This window comes from Bos mutus, chromosome 28, assembly GCF_027580195.1.
Source record: "Bos mutus isolate GX-2022 chromosome 28, NWIPB_WYAK_1.1, whole genome shotgun sequence".
NCBI classification, from domain to species: Eukaryota; Metazoa; Chordata; class Mammalia; order Artiodactyla; family Bovidae; genus Bos; species Bos mutus.
Window position 1 is genome coordinate 6,478,060 of NC_091644.1, and position 17,626 is coordinate 6,495,685.

General features: G+C 44.3%; 1 pseudogene; it reads right to left on the minus strand.

Moving 5' to 3' along the window:
• Nucleotides 1-11,835: 11,835 nt before the first annotated feature.
• On the minus strand, nucleotides 11,836-17,276 carry LOC102276127 (eukaryotic translation initiation factor 1 pseudogene; annotated as a pseudogene).
• Between the last annotated feature and the right edge of the window lie 350 nt (nucleotides 17,277-17,626).

Here is a 17,626-nt window from a genome sequence, read left to right on the forward strand (position 1 = left end):
AGTCCCAGTCCCTGCTTCTCCTAGGAGCCAGGCCTGGGGAGTGCTGTCTCCATGCACTGGCACCCCCACACTCTCTGGGTTTCAGTCATTTGCACCATGAGCGTCTTGAGCTCCTGGATGCTCATGAGCTCCCTATCTTCCACCTCAGGCCTTTGGGCACGCCTAGGATGCTGCTGTGTCATGCTGCCCTCCTGACCCCAGCCCAGCCTGGTATTCAGAACCACACTCATGGGCTCCCTTGTCTCAGAGCCACCAAGGGGTCAATCCACAGAAGCTCTAGCACTTCATCATGCCCATCCCTGCCACCTGATCTGACTCTGCCTCCCTGCTTCCCGCACTGGCCCTGAGCAGAGACCGACACACAGAGCAGGAGCCAACACAGGCCAGTGTTCACAAAGGGCCCGCATCTGCTCCTCCAGGTCCCAGGAGTCCTCACAGTGAGCCAGTTCTAAGAAATGAGACAAGGGCTGAGAGGACAGGACAGGTGGAGGATAGAGTTTAGATAGGGTGTAGATATCTAGCAGGATGTGTCTCTCAGTGCCAGCTCAGCCAGAGGTCAGTGGGGGCCAGGGAGCTAGGACTGCGGGATCAGAGTAGGCACCAAGGGGAGCCCAAGATGGTTTAGTCTGCACCCAGTGGGTTCTCAGCGAACCCCTCAGTTCCATGACCCCTCCCACCATGCCTGCCTTGGGGTATTGAAACAGCACTTGCCTGTCTGAGGTGAGCTTCATGACTGTTTTGCCCTGCGTAGAGGAGGTGATGAAGGACATCTGCAGGTTAGGGCTGGAGAAGAAGTATGCAAATGAAGCCAGTGAGCAGCCACGAGGCGGGTGCTTGCCAGTTTCCCTGCTCCCATTCCAGCTCTTCTCCTTGGGGCCATTTCCTGAACCCCAGAGGTTCCTACAACTTAGTAGAGGATTCTGAGGCCTGTTTGCTCCACCCCTATACTCCCACCCCCACTCCAAATCTCCTTCTCTCTCTCTCTCTCTCACACGCAGGCATGCACATGGGATGTGCACCAGAAGATAGGCACCCACCCACTTTTGCACGAGTCTCTCAGCTGGCCTCTTTTCTACTCTAACAGTCTTTGTAACATCACTCCTTTTCCCTCCTTGCCCACCTTCCCCATGTCCTGTTCATATCAGAGAAATTATTCTACCTTGTTTCACCTTTCACACATCTTCCCCTTCTCCTCATCCAGTGATCCTCATTATTTTTCATCTTAATTGCTGCCATAGGTCCCAACTGTGCTCTCTACTTGTCTTGGCTCTTGTTACAAATCATTTTGACCATTGCTATCAGACTTTTCTACCCGGAGGACATCATGTACCATATGAGACACTTAACTCAAGAATCAGCTATAGCTCCATAGTGCTCACAGCTGGAATCCTAAGCCCCTTGGCTTGGCATTATGAGCCTCAGTGGTTCTGGCCCCATGCTCTCCTGTTCAGAGTCATTTCTCACCCTTCCCCTGAGTTAACCCTACTGTCCAGTCAGAGAGACCACTCACCCCATCAAGAAACCTCCTTGATTGTTCCTGTCACCCCGTCTTTCCCCGTTCTTTGAATCTAGTTCAAAATTTCAGATCCCCTAGGAAGTCATACTTGGTTTTTAAAAAAGAAGTCTTGCTTTTCCCTTAAAGTTGCAAGTAATTCCTTTGCACATTTCTTTTAACCCTTGGCACCATTTAACTCAGTATTTGGTTACTGGTTTGCCTGTTTCTTAATCTGTGGGGTCTCAAGGGCAGACTATGTCCCTTACAATGTGGCTTGACTCAGAGGCAGGAGTCTTAAATGTGCTGAGACCTGATAGAAACAGATTGATCTGTTCTTTCTGCTTCAGAACACGCCCCTCCCCGGGCTCTGTGCTCCTGACCATAGAGACATCTATGAACTCCAAATCTAGAAAGCTGTGTCCCCAGCCCAGAAGAGGAAACCCAGCCGTACTTTGTGTACTTCTTCACCATTTCATCCACTAATTTGTTAATGTCCTTCCAAATATTATTTGCCTTCTGTGACCTGAAAACAAAGAAGACCTGAGTCAGAGACATGAGGGGCATCCATCCTGTAGGTGGAGTTTCTGCTTCTCCAGATTCCAGCAGAAACTTTAGGAAATCCTCCCATCCCAGGTCGCACAAGGCTGCCACACTCCCTTAGTGACCTCAGTGGGTCACCCTAGTAAGAATCACCCTAGGGTCGCAGTGATTTTTGTCACTGTGAGTGCTGGGGAGGCTGATCAACCGCATTCATGTGCAGGGGGTTGAGGGACTTTGGGTGGCAAATCAGGAGGGTCAATTGTTTTACTTGGGGCTCAAAGACAAGAAAAGAGGGATGATGTGTTGGTTATAAAGGCCTCCAGTGATTCTGCTGTGTTGGCTCTCACTGTCCCTCACTTATGGGCACCCAATAGGCACTGGCCTCAGGCCAGGGAGGGTGTGTTACTCAGAGCATTTTATTTCCATTTCTTCTCATCAGTCTGCAAAGCTGAGCCACTCTGGACACTGAGGGCCTTTTCTGGGACCACTGTCTGGGGAAGGGCTGAACATGCCGTGGAACACTGCTGTCCTGGCATCATGATACCCCACCAGCAGGGAACCTCAGGCCCTTCTTTGGCCTTCCAGATTCTTGTTCCTGTTGTCTTAATGTTATTGCCAGGATGGAGACAGAGGAGGCTGAAGGGTGCTGTGGCCTCAGTACCCCTTCTGTCTAGGTGGGAAGTAGTTATATGTGTCCCTAGCCACTCAGGGTTCGAAGGTCCTTGCAATCCCACACCTCTGCAGGCTGTACTAGGCTAGGTTATGAAGGGCAAATGTAGGTCTTACTGGCTAAGTGTTTGTCAAGGTTCTGCACATGGTACGGCTGTAACTGAGGCTGGTGCCCTGTCTTGGGCTCTTTTCCGGTGAATCTTAAAATGAGTCTGAGGAACCCACCACGAGCTCCTTTCTTTCACCTCCAGTGATCACCATATTCATAAACATGCTGAATGTCAAATGTGTGATTCCTTTATACCCAAGAGGACCCTTCTCTTTACCTTTCCTGCTGCCCTCTAGGTGGCATCTAAATCTGTCAAGAGATGGTGAGTACAGCAGCTGTTGGATTACTCTAACAACTTGAGGATTATCATTTTTGGAGCACGTATATACCCATCACTTTATACGCATGATTTCCGATTCCAAAACGCCCCTATGATGCAAGTAAGAAAACTGAGGCTTTCACAGGTCAAGGAATTTGCTAAAATTTCCAAGGATACCATGGATTTAAGCCCACATCTAGCTGAGAAAGCCATGTTCTACACATCACACTTGTCAGATCTAGGTGTTATGGTTGTGTCTGATAATTGCTTTGTGGTGAAGTGTCAGATCCTCTCAGTCCACTCGTAACACACACTTTCTCTTGGAAGCTCCTGTGCTAATGTGTCAGAAAACTTCCTAAGTACTGGTACCACGTTCTACTTTCCTTCTCATTACTCCTACCTTCTGTGATTCCTCTCAGTAAAGAGGATCTTCAAAAGAAGGGTTTTCAGGAAACAAGTACCTTCAACCCATGCAGCTTTTCTGGGAGAATTTCCAGTTTGTGATTATTTTGAAAGAAGGTCTAGATTCTAGAACATATGCACACACACACACACACACACACACCCTATGAGAGCGCATGGACAATGGACAACACCTCAGAGATCTACAGGTCCCTTAGAAAAGGCAGCATGGAGCAGAGCAACTATGTGGGCTTTTGACACATAGAGCTTTAATCATGATTTAGTGCCTCCTCCTAAATGAAAATAAAGAGACGAGGATTACCAGAAATTTGAGGACATCTCCACTATTAAAACTTTAGGTCAAAGTTTTAATGATATAGTGATATAGCTGTGCTGAGATTAGAAGTTGCTGGGGCAGGATCATGCAGGGGAGCTGAGTTATAAAAATGTTAAATTTTCCTCCCCCATGGCAAAAAGTCAGTAAGGAACTTGCAAACTCATACAGCAGGAAACAGCCATCAGTACAAGCACTGTATTAGAAACATGATCATAATACCAAAAGAAAAGTCTGGGAGATTTGTAGATGGCTACCTTTGGGGAGTGGTATCAGAAATGAAGGAATTCCCTGGTGGCTCAGACAGTAGAGTCTGCCTGCAGGCAGGAGACTCACAGATTTTTTTTTTTTAACATTGTAAATTTTGTAATAGTGTCTGATTTTAAATTTATGTTTAAGCATGTCATCCTAAATTAAAATATGAAATTGCAAACAAAAACTTGTAGCATGGAGAATGGAACTAAATGGCAGATTCTAAAACTCCAAGTCCTCATTCTCCCATGGACACATTGAGTAAACAACAATAAGCCGTCAGCACCAACTTTGTAGGAACTCTGGAAGTGAGAGTGTTAGTCACTCAGTTGTGTCTGACTCTTTGTGACTCCATGGACTGTAGCCCAACAGGCTTCTCTAGTCCATGGAATTCTCCAGGCAAGAATGCTGGTGCGGGGTGCCATTTCCTACTTTAGGGGATCTTCCCGACCCAGGGATCGGACCCAGATCTCTTGCATTGCAGGCAGATTCTTTACCAATAAGCTGTCAACACCAACTTTGTAAGGACTCTAAAAAACAATAAAATGTTAACAATAAAGCAAATGTGCAATCACGAAATAGTTCTCTTCAAAATGGCATAAGAGTTTTGTGGCAATTTTATTCACCTTTCCCCTACTCCTTCCCTGGTACAGTGGCCATTTTGATCTTGATCAGTGGTCCTGTTGCCAAGTTCTCCTTGATTCCAGAAGAATCAGTGTAGATCTAACTTATGAATTATTATGTACATCTCTTTAAACCTGTTTGGATGAATATTAGAATGCTCAAAAGTAGGTGCATACAAGTGAATTAAAAAAGCCACACATATGCCAGGGCTAGAAAAGTCCTGAGCAGACCTTTAACTTTTCCCTTGGGTGGGTATCTAGGCTCAGAGCAAGCCTATCTAAGTGGTGGGAGAACGGCCCCAGCAAATAACCATTCTGCAATGGTTGAGAGAAGTGCTGTTCTGCCTGTCTATCTTCTATCTCTCTCTGTTTATTTCTTTTGGGGATGATTTTATATTTGTTCAACTTCTGGAAAACAAGGAAATCTCTATCGAAAATTAGCTGACTACGAGCTAATGAAACAGCAATTCCAGTGATTACAGACAGCAAGGAATATTATTTGCAAAAGTAGTTTGGAAAAGTTTCAATATAAACTGCTACATACTTCTAAAATATTATTCTACAATAACAGAAACACACATCCCAACAGCCAATGGGAAATTCTGACTTCTAGAATAACCACATTATAGTTTAAAAACAATTTTCAACAAAACATACAAGGAAATAGAACATTGCTCATTCAAAAGATATAAATATATTTACAGAAGCCATTCCCATGGATACCAAGGCTCCAGACTTTCTAGACAAAAACTTGAAGAAGCTCAGAGTCAAAGGAAAATAAGGACAAATAAACAAAATCAGGAAAACAGTATATGAGAAAAATGATATTATCAACAAGAGACATAAATTATTAAAAGAACAAACAAATTCTGGAGCTGAAAAGTTCCATATTTAAACTGAAAAATTCTTTACAGTGGTTCAATATCAGATGTTAGCAGACACCACAAAGAACCAACAAAGCTGAGGGCAGGACAACTGAAATTATCACGTTTCAGGAGTGGAAAGAAAAAGAGTGACCCAGCAGTCCCACTGCTGGGCACACACACTGAGGAAACCAGGAGGGAAAGAGACACGTGTACCCCGGTGTTCATCGCAGCACTGTTTATAATAGCCAAGACATGGAAGCAACCTAGATGTCCATCAGCAGATGAATGGATAAGAAAGCTGTGGTACATATACACAATGGAGTATTACTCAGCCATTAAAAAGAATACATTTGAATCAGTTCTAACGAGGTGGATGAAACTGGAGCCTATTATACAGAGTGAAGTAAGCCAGAAAGAAAAACACCAATACAGTATACTAAAGCATATATATGGAATTTAGAAAGATGGTAACAATAACCCTGTATACGAGACAGCAAAAGAGACACTGATGTATAGAACAGTCTTATAGACTATGGGGGAGAGGGAGAGGGTGGGAAGATTTGGGAGAATGGCATTGAAACATGTGTAATATCATGTATGAAATGAGTCGCCAGTCCAGGTTCAATGCACGATACTGGATGCTTGGGGCTAGTGCACTGGGACGACCCAGAGGGATGGTTTGGGGAGGGAGGAGGGAGGAGGGTTCAGGATGGGGAACACATGTATACCTGTGGCAGATTCATTTCAATATTTGGCAAAACCAATACAGTATTGTAAAGTTTAAAAAAAAAAAAAAAAAAGTGAAGCGAAGTGATCAGTGACCTGGTGGTGAAATGCTTCTAACAATTTTGATTTGGCATTTCCTAATTCAATTCTTTGGAAGGAATGATGCTAAAGCTGAAACTCCAATATTTTGGCCACCTCATGTGAAGCTTTGACTCATTGGAAAAGACTCTGATGCTGGGAGGGATTGGGGGCAGGAGGAGAAGGGGATGACAGAGGATGAGATGGCTGGATGACATCACTGACTTGATGGACGTGAGTCTGAGTGAACTCCGGGAGTTTGACAGGGAGGCCTGGCGTGCTGCGATTCATGGGGTCCCAAAGAGTCGGACACGACTGAGCGACTGGACTGAACTGAACTGAACTGAATTCAACTCCATGTATGCTCAGATAAATTCTTAAAAATTAAATTGTGCCTCAATTTACCACTTAATATCAGAAATGGCAACTCTGAGCCCCTCTCCTTAGCGCACCTGGGGTGACACTGCCCAGAACCCTCATGTCTCTGATGTGGGTGGATCCTGAAGTCCTGCTTCTCTCCTCTACATCAATCCTTCTCTCCCTCCACCTGTAAATCTCACGTGGATACTCCTCTGGGGCCCATGTCCCTATTTTCTCATTGCACACACCTGCCCCCAGGCTCCTGTCTGTCTTTTCCCAACCTCTCACTGGGCCTCCTTGAACCATTTTTTCTTTTCACTCTGCCTCCTCCTCTATCTGTCCTCCTCTGATCAATCCTACCCAAGAAGAAAATAGAACATTGCTTCTAGTCCTTCTCTGGCCCTGAGCATCGTCCTTGCCTCATCTGTAAAACAGGGGTAATAACATTGATTCACATTAATAACAGTGATGAAATCACTTTTCTCCTCTATCCTTATCCTCAGTGTAGGGACACAGATGGCTTCCGCCGATCAATTCTGCCTGGAACTCTGTTGCCTCCGCCTTCAAAAGAGCTCTAGTATCTGGCCCTCATCACCACCCACGCCCTACTGGACTGTAGTACCATTATCTTCACCCTAGATTCCTGCCCCAGGCCCCTCACTGGTCTCCCAGCAGGCCCTACACTTGGTAACCATCAACTGTGTCTCTTTTAGATCACAATCCAATTGTACATGTTCTCTGTACAAATAACATGCAGTTTCTCCCACTTCTCAGCTTCCAGTCTGTGAGCTTGGCCTTCCCGACCAGCTCCTTAGTATACTCTCTAGTTTTGATCTCTGGGTGGGGAAGATCCCCTGCAGGAGGAAGTGGCAACCCACTCCGGTATTCTTGCCAGAAAAACCCCGTGGACAGAGGAACCTCATGGGCTACAGTCCAAATGGTTGCAAAGAATTGGACATGGTTGAGTGACTAAGCACACACACACACACACACACACACAGAGCGCTTTCCATTCTCCTGCCTGGAAATCCTCCAGTATGCTTATTCCCATGTAAAATATTGCTTATTCTCCCCTTTATTTATCACTTGTCTCTCTTCTAAAATGGAAGCTCCAGGAGGACAAAGACTTTACTGAATTTTGTTTTCTGCCTTATCCCACCTTCCCCCAATGGTGGCTAAAGTATAGCATTGCTCAGTGATTATTTGTAAATGGATGAATTAATAAAGGAGTGAATGAATAAACAGGACTGCTAATATCATGAGTGGAATGTCCCAGATGACTTCAAAAACACTAACTAACTGGTAGCCCATCTCCCCACCAAGGGCAGTGAGGGCTGGATCACGGTCCTCTGGAACACAGAGGAGTGTCCAGAGAGTGGGGCTCTGCCTTCCTCAGTATTTCCTCCCATAGTGAAAGTGAAGTCGCTTAGTCGTGTCCAACTCTTTGCGACCCCATGGACTGTAGCCTACCAGACTCCTCCCTCCATGGGATTCTCCAAGCAAGAGTACTGGGGTGGGTTGCCATTTCTTTCTCCAGGGGATCTTCCCGACCCAGGGATCGAACCCGGGTCTCCTGCATTCCAGGCAGACGCTTTAACCTCTGAGCCACCAACTAAAGTTCCTCCCATGCTTTTACTCTTTATTGCATCAGATGCTGTAGTAGGAAAACCACCTATGAATTGCCCTTCATCATCATCACAGCCTGGTGAAGTGGATATGAAGATCATTGTACAGATGGGGTCACTTGTGGCAGAGAGAAGTGGGTGACTTGCCCAAGCCAGTGTGTCTGGTAAGAGCCAATACATTGGAAAAGACTGTGATGCTGGAAAATATTGAGGGCAGAAGGTGAAGGGGGGCAACAGAGGATGAGATGGTTGGGTGGCATCACTGACTCAGTGGACATGAGTTGGAGCAAACTCTGGGAGATAGTGAAGGACAGGGAAGCCTGGGGTCCCAAAGAGTCAGACATGACTTAGCAACTGAACAACAATGTCATCCCACTGTAGCCACAATCCAGGCTTACTCCTGCTGACCTGGGGCTGGGAAATTAGTGTGTAGGGCCCTTTCTTGGCAACGCTCGGCTCCTTTTCCCATTTGTAGAATCCAGGATTCAGTCCTTCTACTCTCACCAGCCTCTGGGTTACTTCATCCAATGTCTAGGAACCTTCCCTCTTCCCAGTTGATTATATACGCAAATACTTTCCCTACTCTACTTCCAGAACTGTTTTAATAATGACAGATGTGCAGTAAAGGGATTTGGGGACTGTAAAGTGCTTCAGTGATATTGAGAGTCATATCATTGTTACTGCTGAATAAGTAAAATGCATCCTCAGCCCTACAGAGGAGTTGACAATGGGACCAAGGCAATATCTGCAGTGTGAAGACCTGCCCTTCCCTTTCCTTCCTTGAGGACCAGAAGGTACTTAATGAGAGGCCCAGGTTCCCCAGGGCCATAGGCAGACAGAGCAAACTATTCAGAAAGTGCACACAAGCATTCACATGGGTGTCCAAGTTGTCAAAGAAAGCAAGAAAACATTTAGAACCTGCAAATCAAAGGACTTGTAAGCAGTGACACCATGAGAATGTTTAACAGATGACATGTCAATCTCTCTGGAGGCAGTAGAAATAGAAGTCACTGGGGTAAATTAAAAAACTGAAACCAAACAAACCCAGAAATCACAGTGAGCTTCTCCCAAGTACTGAGAAGACAGCACTTGGCAATCAGCTGCCCCTCCAGCTGATTAAGGGACATGCAGGTCACAGATCCAGGTCAAGCTGATGGAGAGACTGACAGCCATCCAGAAACCCTGTGGTGTTTTGTTTACTTTCCAAAATATAAATGTCCCAGGGGACAAAGGCCCAGGGCACTCCTAACTCAGGAACAAGGAGGACACAGAGGTCTGTTCCTTGGGTCTAATCAAACATGAAGTGGTCCTGCAGACAGAGGTTCCCTGAAGAGCACCGGGGCCAGGCAGGAGAGCCACTCACGCGTCCACTATGAAGTACAGGTCAAAGGCACCCTCGCAGGATTTCAGCTTCTCCCAGGTGCTTCCGTGATGTCTGGAGCCCAGGTGGAAGCTTCTCGAGTTTGGGGGGTGGTGCAGGGATCTCCCTCGGCTAAGCGGCAGAGGCTGCAGCCCGAGCATCAGGAAGAGCATGGAGCCCAGCACCCCAGGCCCAGCGCTCCCCATTTTCTTTGGTACCCGCCGTGGTCCCACTGGCCCTGGCCATCAGGCCATCTCAGGCCGTGGCATCTGCTGCCTCCGCTGGTTCCCAGGGACCCCACGCCTCCACCCTTTCACCGAGGTGTGCTGGGCTGTAGGCCCCCCTGATATCTGCCCGAGTGCAGAAGAGGCAAGAGGCTGGCCCTGGGGGATGGTCCCACTCTCTGCACAATCCTCCTCCGCCCCAAGGAGGCAGGGTTTGCAGTGGTGTCCCTTATGAGGGACAGGATGGTTGGCATGGTGACTTTGTGACCCGTAGGCCTGCTCAGGGTCCTGCCTACTGACATCCCAGTAGGGAAGCATGGTTGGGGAGTAAGAAAAAGCTTTCACTTGTTCTTTATCCCAAACATTTTCAGGAGGCCATAATTCCTTCAAAAAGTCTGCCTTTTTGTCAACTGAAAGAAGGCAGCTGAGGTGATTTACATAAGAACATCACTGTTGGGTCAAGAATTGGCAGCCTGGAGTGCTGCAGTGGTTACTTGAGTGACCCAGTGGATGGAAGGGTTGGTCTAGAAGGGGAAGAAGGCCTTCAAGGGATGTTAGAGTTCCGTGTGAATGAGGGAAATTTCAGTTTTCTTCTTCTGTGTAGCAAATCATGCCAAACTGAGTCACATAAATGAGAACTATTTTATTATGCTCCTAGGTTCTGTGACCAGAAATCAGGGAAGGTTGAGTGGCCATCAATGGCTTGTCTCTGTGCTACATGTGCATACAAAAGTATAAGTCAAAAGTAATTAAAAAGCTAAGAATCTGAGTGTAAAACTTTTAATAAATATCTTAACTGATTTATTTTATTTTCTTCATTTTTATGTGCATAAAGAAAGAATGATGTATGCTAAAAATCCTTGTCTAATAAGCCTAGGTCTTTCAATATATAAAATATACATTAGAAGCGATCAAAGCATTTTTGGGGTGATATTTGAAATAACAGAATGTCTTAAATAAATGGTGTTTTGAAATTGAGGAAATCTGGGGTACTTCTCCCAATAGCCTATTAGGTTTTCCTGGCTTCACATTCTTCATGACACTTGGTACTGTTATATTTTTATATATTTTCCTATTGACTCAATATCTCTCTGTAGTCTTGATTTGCATGCTTCTCATTACTTATGGGATTGATTTTGGGTCCTTTCTGAAGGAGGCAACAGGTGATAAGACATGTTCAAATTAATTCTTGGACGTGTATATGCTTGGTAAGCCTGGAATGTGAATGTGCATGCGGTCAGCGGCCTTTTACAGAGAATGTTCATGTGTAGGAACCCCACGTCTTAGTACCCAGAGTTGAAAGTCCCAGCCATGATCTTTCTTACACCTCTGTCCTCATTAGACACTTCTTGATGTTTCTGAGCTCATCCTATCTTCTCCTGGAGCACAGAGAAGACATTAGTTACTGAGTTCCCATGTCTTCACTAGGGGCCTGGTCTTGTGCTGAGTACTTTGCTGCCCTACTGCCATCTTCATGGCCAGCCTGCAGAGGAGACAATATTATCCCCATCTTTTCAGCAAGGAACTTGAAGCACAGAGAGATTAAATCACTTGCCCCAGGATTAACAGGCAGTAATTTGGGACAAAGGATCATATTACTATTTCAAAGACATTTTGGGCTCTTTTCAAAGAGCAGAATTATGCTAAAGTCCCTTGTGTCCCGCCCTTGGTGACAGATGAAGACGGAGTGAGACTCATCCATGTGTACATCTATAGTAACCAGGATGCTTTGTCCTGGCAGAAGCAGTATAGATATGTCTCACACAGCAGAGCAAAGCTCACCAGGTAACACTCTCTCTTGCTGCTCAGCAACAAATCCCAACTCCTTTTGACTGTAACCAGGACTCTCTCTATATGTCTAATTCAGTACACAAAGGGCTCTTAAAAATTTGTGGGTTTGGTGCTTTTGGGTGTTAGGCTATGGGGGCGGAAGTGATGAAGAGGGTCTGTAGAACTCGCCGGGAGTGGGAGGAATCAGCGGCAGCATACTGGAGGGCGGCTGGGAGCATACAGGTGGAGGGTGGTGGCACCGTGAGCAGCAGTTGTTTAGAAGGAAGGTATCCTGGCTGGGTTGAAAGCAGATCTTTGAACCACAGGGCTTCTGTTCACAGTGAAGCTCTGGTAGGCTAAGACTGCTGCACCTATGCTACACAAAAGAGAGGGAATAGGAAGTCACTCAGAAGACACTGGTAAACGGTGGTCTCCTCCACTCAAGGGCATAAGGCTCACTACCCATCAGGACCCACAGTGCTGGCCTTTGATGTCTTTTCTCTCCTTGGGCGCTGGCCTCCATTCTCTGCTTCTATTTGAGACTCTCTTCAGGCACTGAAAGTCTGCCCTGCCTTGCCCAGGAGACCCAGGCTTCAGACTCTGGACTTCCTTTGCTCTGGTGTTGAACTTTTCTGTCCCCCTTGGCTGAGAGCCTGGAGAGCAAGGATGAAGCTTGATCACAGCTCCAGCATTGCCCAGGTTCTCTCGGTCAGTTGCGCTAAGTGAATGAATCCCCATCATGACACTCAGACTGGACTCTGAGCCCACAGTGCAAGAGCAGACGGGTGCACCATTAGATGGGTGACAGGCAGTGGGGGTGCCAGCATCACAGGCTGTTTAGGTTGGGAAGACTGATTCAGGCCTTTTGGACAGAAAAATATGGTTGCAACACCAACCGCCCCTGGCATTTGACTGGGGCAAAATCTCCTTGTCCCTATCTCCTGCTCAGCTGAGGACTCTTAGCTGAAGGGCCCAGAATGCCAGATGGGGTGGCCTAAGCACCTTGGCAGCTGGCACTCAGCTCCAGGAGGTGCAGACAGCAAGTAGGAAAGGCCTTCCACAATACCCTGTGAAGAAGAAAACCATCGGGTCTTTCCCAGATTCTCCAGCTCATTTTCGGGGGATGCTTCCTCAATGACCAGTGCCCATCTTTATTATTAGATTATTGACATATAATTGACATACAATGTTATATTAGTTTCAAGTATACCACATAGTGGTTTGACATGTATGTACATTATGAGATGATCACAATTGTTTACCATCTTGTCATCATTTAAAGTTATGATATTATTCCATATTCTCCATTCTGTATATTATACCCCCATAATTTATTTTATCACTGAATACATGTGCTTATTAATCACCTTCTCTTCTTTTGCTGACAAGGTTGGTTAAGGGTTGGTCAATTTTGTTTATCATTTCAAAGAACCAGCTCTTAATTTCACTGACCTTTTCAATTGCTATTTTAGTTTCTATTTTATTTATTTTCATTCTGATATTCTTCTTTAACTTTAGGTTTTTTTTTTTTTTTTCCTAGTTTCTTTAGGCTCAAGGTTGGATTATTTACTTGAAATTTGTCTTATTTCTTAAACTAGGCCTGTATAATTATAAGCATCCCTCTTAATATTGATTTTGCTGTATCCCATATGTTTTGGAATGTTGTGTTTCTATTTTCATTTGTCTCAAAATATTTTTTATTTCTTCTGATTTCTTCTTTGACTCATTTAGTAACATGTTCAATCTCCACGTGTTTTTTTTTTTTTTTTTTTTTGCAGTTTTTTCCTTGTGTTTGATTTCTAGTTTCATTCCTTTGTGGTGCTTAATATAATTGCTTATTTATTTAAGCATATAAAATGATGCTTAGTATAATTTCAGTCTCCTTAAACTTATTTAGACTTGTTTTCTGGCCTTATATGTCACATCTCCGGAGAATATTTCACATACTTTTGAAAAGAATGTGTATTCTGCTCTTTTGTATGGAATGTTCTCTCTCTATATGTATCTATTAAACAACCTGATCTAATGTGCTGTTTAAGGCCAGTGTTTTCTTATTGATCTTCTGTCTGGATGATCTATCCATTGCTGCAAGTGCGGTGTTAAATCCTCTACTATATGCCAGGCGGTGCTAGTGGTAAAGAATCCACCTGCCAATCCAGGAGACACAAGAGGGATGGATTTGATCTCTGGGTTGGGAAGATCCCTGGAGTAGGAAATGCCCCAAATTCCAGTATTCTTGTCTGGAAAATTCCATGGACAGAGGAGCCTGGTGGGCTACAGTCCATGGGGCGGCCACAGAGTCAGACAAGGCTAAGCAACTGAACACGCATGACTATTTTACTGTTGATTTCTCTTTTTAAAATATGTCTGTTAATATTTGCCTCATGTATTTAGATGTTCCTATGTTGGTGCATAAGTATTACAAGATTTATATCCTTCGTTGGGTTGATCCCTTTATCGTTATGTAATGTCTTTCTTTGTCTCTTACTATAGCCTTTGTTTTAATGTTTATTTTATCTAAGTATTGATACACTTTTTATTTGCATGGAACACTTTTTCCATTACTTTTGTGTTTCTTTAATATGAAGTGATTGTCTTGCAGTAGATTAAATAGTCTTTAAAAAAATAAACTCAGACTCTATCTTTTGCTCGGAGCATTTATTCCATTTACATTTGAAGTAGTTATTGATGGTGGTGTACTTATTGCCATTTTGTTAATTGTGTGTCTGTTTCTTTCTATTTTCCTTTCTGCTTCTCCTGCTGTCTTTTATTGTAATTTGATGGTTTTCTTGAGTGTTATATTTGGATTTATTTCTCTTCCTTTCTGTGTACCATTTATACATTTATGGTGTGTAGTTGCTCTGTGTTTTAAGTTTAAAAACCTCTGTATCTAGTAGTCTGTGCTGATTGGCACTTACATTTGAATGCAATCTAAAAACACTGCATTTCCACCCTATTGATGTTTTACATTTTTGACACCATATTTTACGTCTTTTTATTTTGTATATCCCTTGATCAATTATTGTATTTGTAGTTTATTTAAATTGTTTGGTTTTGTAACCTTCACACTATCTTTGCATTCTTTGCTTTTACCAGTGAGATTTTTTATTTCTACTTACGGCCTTATCCTTTTCATTTGTTATTTAGTTGCTAAGTCATGTGTGACTCCTTGTGACCCCCATGGACTGTAGCCCACCAGGCTTCTCTGTCCATGGGGATTTTCAGGCAAGAATACTGGATTGGGTTGCCATTTCCTTCTCCAGGGGGTCTTCCTGACCCAGGGATTTAACCTGAGTCTCCTGCTTGGCAGGCGGATTCTTCACCACTGAGTCACCTGGAAAGCCTCAAAGAATGCATGCTGTTGCTTAACCACTAAGTTATGTCTCCCCTTTGCAATCCCAATGACTATAGCCTGCCAGGCTCTCCTGTCCATGGAATTTCCCAGGCAAGAATACTGGAATGAGTTGTCATTTCCTTCTCTAACTTTTCACTTAAATAAGTCTCTTTATAACTTTTCTTGTGTGGTTAGTTTAGTAGTGTTGGACTCAGCTTTTTCTTGTCTGGGATATTCTTTGCCACTCCTTCAATTATAAACGGTAAACTTGCCAGATAGAAAATTTTTGGTCATACATTTTTTTCTTTTCAGCCCTTTGATTATAGAATTTCTGCTGAAATAGCGGTGCATGGTTTTATGGGGGTTTCTTTCCATGTAACTAGTTGTTTTTCTCTTGCTGTCTTTATAATTTTCTTTTTCTTTCTAGATTTTGACATTTTCATTATAAGGTGTCTTGATGCAAGTATTTTCAGGTTAATCTTGCTTGGGACTCTCCATGATTCCTTGACTTGGATGTTTGTTTCCTTTTCTAGGTGAGGGAAAATTTCAGTCATTTCTTCAGGTAAGTTTTCTGTCCCTTTCGTTCTTTCTTCTACTGGGAACTTTATAATATGAATGTTGTTATGCTTGAGGTAGTCCTAGAAACCCCTTAAACTATCCTGATTTCTTAAGATTCTGTTTCCTTTTTGCTGTTCTGATTGGGTGATTTCCACTAATTTGACTTCCAGATTCCTGCTCCCTTCTGCATCATCTATTCTGCTGTTAATTTTATGTAGTGTATTTTTTTTTTCTGAAAAAAAGTTTTATTTAAGTAAGGGTTTAAATATATTACATAACATTAAAACTGAAGAGGAAGGGGGAAAAAAAAAACAACAACACCAAAACCAGTTTAGTTCACATCGCATCGGGCAGCTGCTGTTAGTAAGCTGTGAGCTCTATAGCCACAAGACTGATAAGATCAGTTTGAAATTTATTCCCTTGTCAAAAATTTAACTGATAGAAGGTTGGCCTCACATTCTAGTTTGGACATCGATTAACTAGGACTGCTGCTGCTGCTGCTGCTGCTAAGTTGCTTCAGTCGTGTCCGACTCTGTGCGACCCCTTAGACGGCAGCCCACCAGGCTCCCCCGTCCCTGGGATTCTCCTGGCAAGAACACTGGAGTGGGTTGCCATTTCCTTCTCTAATGCATGAAAGTGAAAAGTGAAAGTGAAGTCATTCAGTTGTGTCCAACTCTTAGCGACCCCATGGACTGCAACCCACCAGGCTCGTCCATCCATGGGATTTTCCGGGCAAGAATACTGGAGTGGGGTGCCATTGCCTTCTCCCATTAACTGGGACATGTCTGGTCAAAAATACCTTGGTGGCAAGTCAGATGTCCTGTCACCTCACTGGAGGGTAGCTGCTCTAAGCTCTGCCCACTGGGTCACATTGGAGACATCAGGAGATCTTTCCCTGATACTGAAGGTGCCCTGTAGCAGCACAGCTGCCTCACCCACCCTTCACTCTCTGCTTCATCAAGGGCTGTTCAGGCGGTGACCTTCTCTCAGGGCAGGGAACTCTGCAGAGAGACTGCCGAGGAGCTTCCGGCCAGACATAGCCACCTGTGATCTTGGGGCTCTGGACTTGGCTGAAGCATCACTGTTACTGCTTTGCTCCAGGCTGGACACTGCCAGGCACCTACTGCTTGACCTCTGTTTAAATGAGGGACTTCAAGACTAGACAGCATGGCTCTTTTCAGTTAATAGCATGAAGGAGTTGCACTAGTCCAAGTTAAAAGCAGACCCCAAATGGTTACATTATGCAAGCTGTGAGGTTTTTAAACTTGTGACAAAGGACAGAAGGGAAATTCTACTCATTGTAATGAAATCCTCACTTAAGTAAGCTTCAGTGAGCCAAAAGTACTTAAAACCCCTGAACCTTCGGGGGTCCTTGGCCAGTTCAATGTCTACCAGGAACTGGCATATGTTCTTGTGCTGGTTACCCTGTAGCTGAATTACTTCTCCATATTCTTGATGCTCAATTACAGTACCATTGCAGATGAATTTTTTCTTAAATGCCTTAAGTTTAAGATAACTAGTTTCTTTTTATCAAAATCATCAGTGACCCCTTGGACAGTAGTAAGGGTCTTCCTGCCATTTCTCTGTTGAATTCTTATACGAATATAATCCTCAGTGCCAGCTGGAAGCAGATCATCACCCTTACTTGCCTCAGCAAAGGGGTCAAAAGTGGAGGTTCTGGATAGCAGACATATGATAAATATGATTCCTTTTCTTCGGTGGAAATGGCCTGTGGAAGGTGGTGGTGGGAGAAGGTGGGCAGGGGGGACGGAGTGTCAGGAAGTGAGGGGCTCGGGCGTGAGGCTGCTGAGTCCTCAGTGGTGGCCCCGTGACTGGGAAATTGTATGTAGTGTACTTTTAATTTCAGTTATTGTATTCTTCAGCTCAAGTTGCTTCTTTTCTATATTTTACATCTCTATTTTGAAGTTCTTACTGTATTCACATATTTTCTCTGAGTTTGATGAGCATCTTACTTTTAACCCTGTATCATGTTGCTCACTTATCTCGGTTTCATTTAGTTCTTTGACGTTTTTCTCCTATTC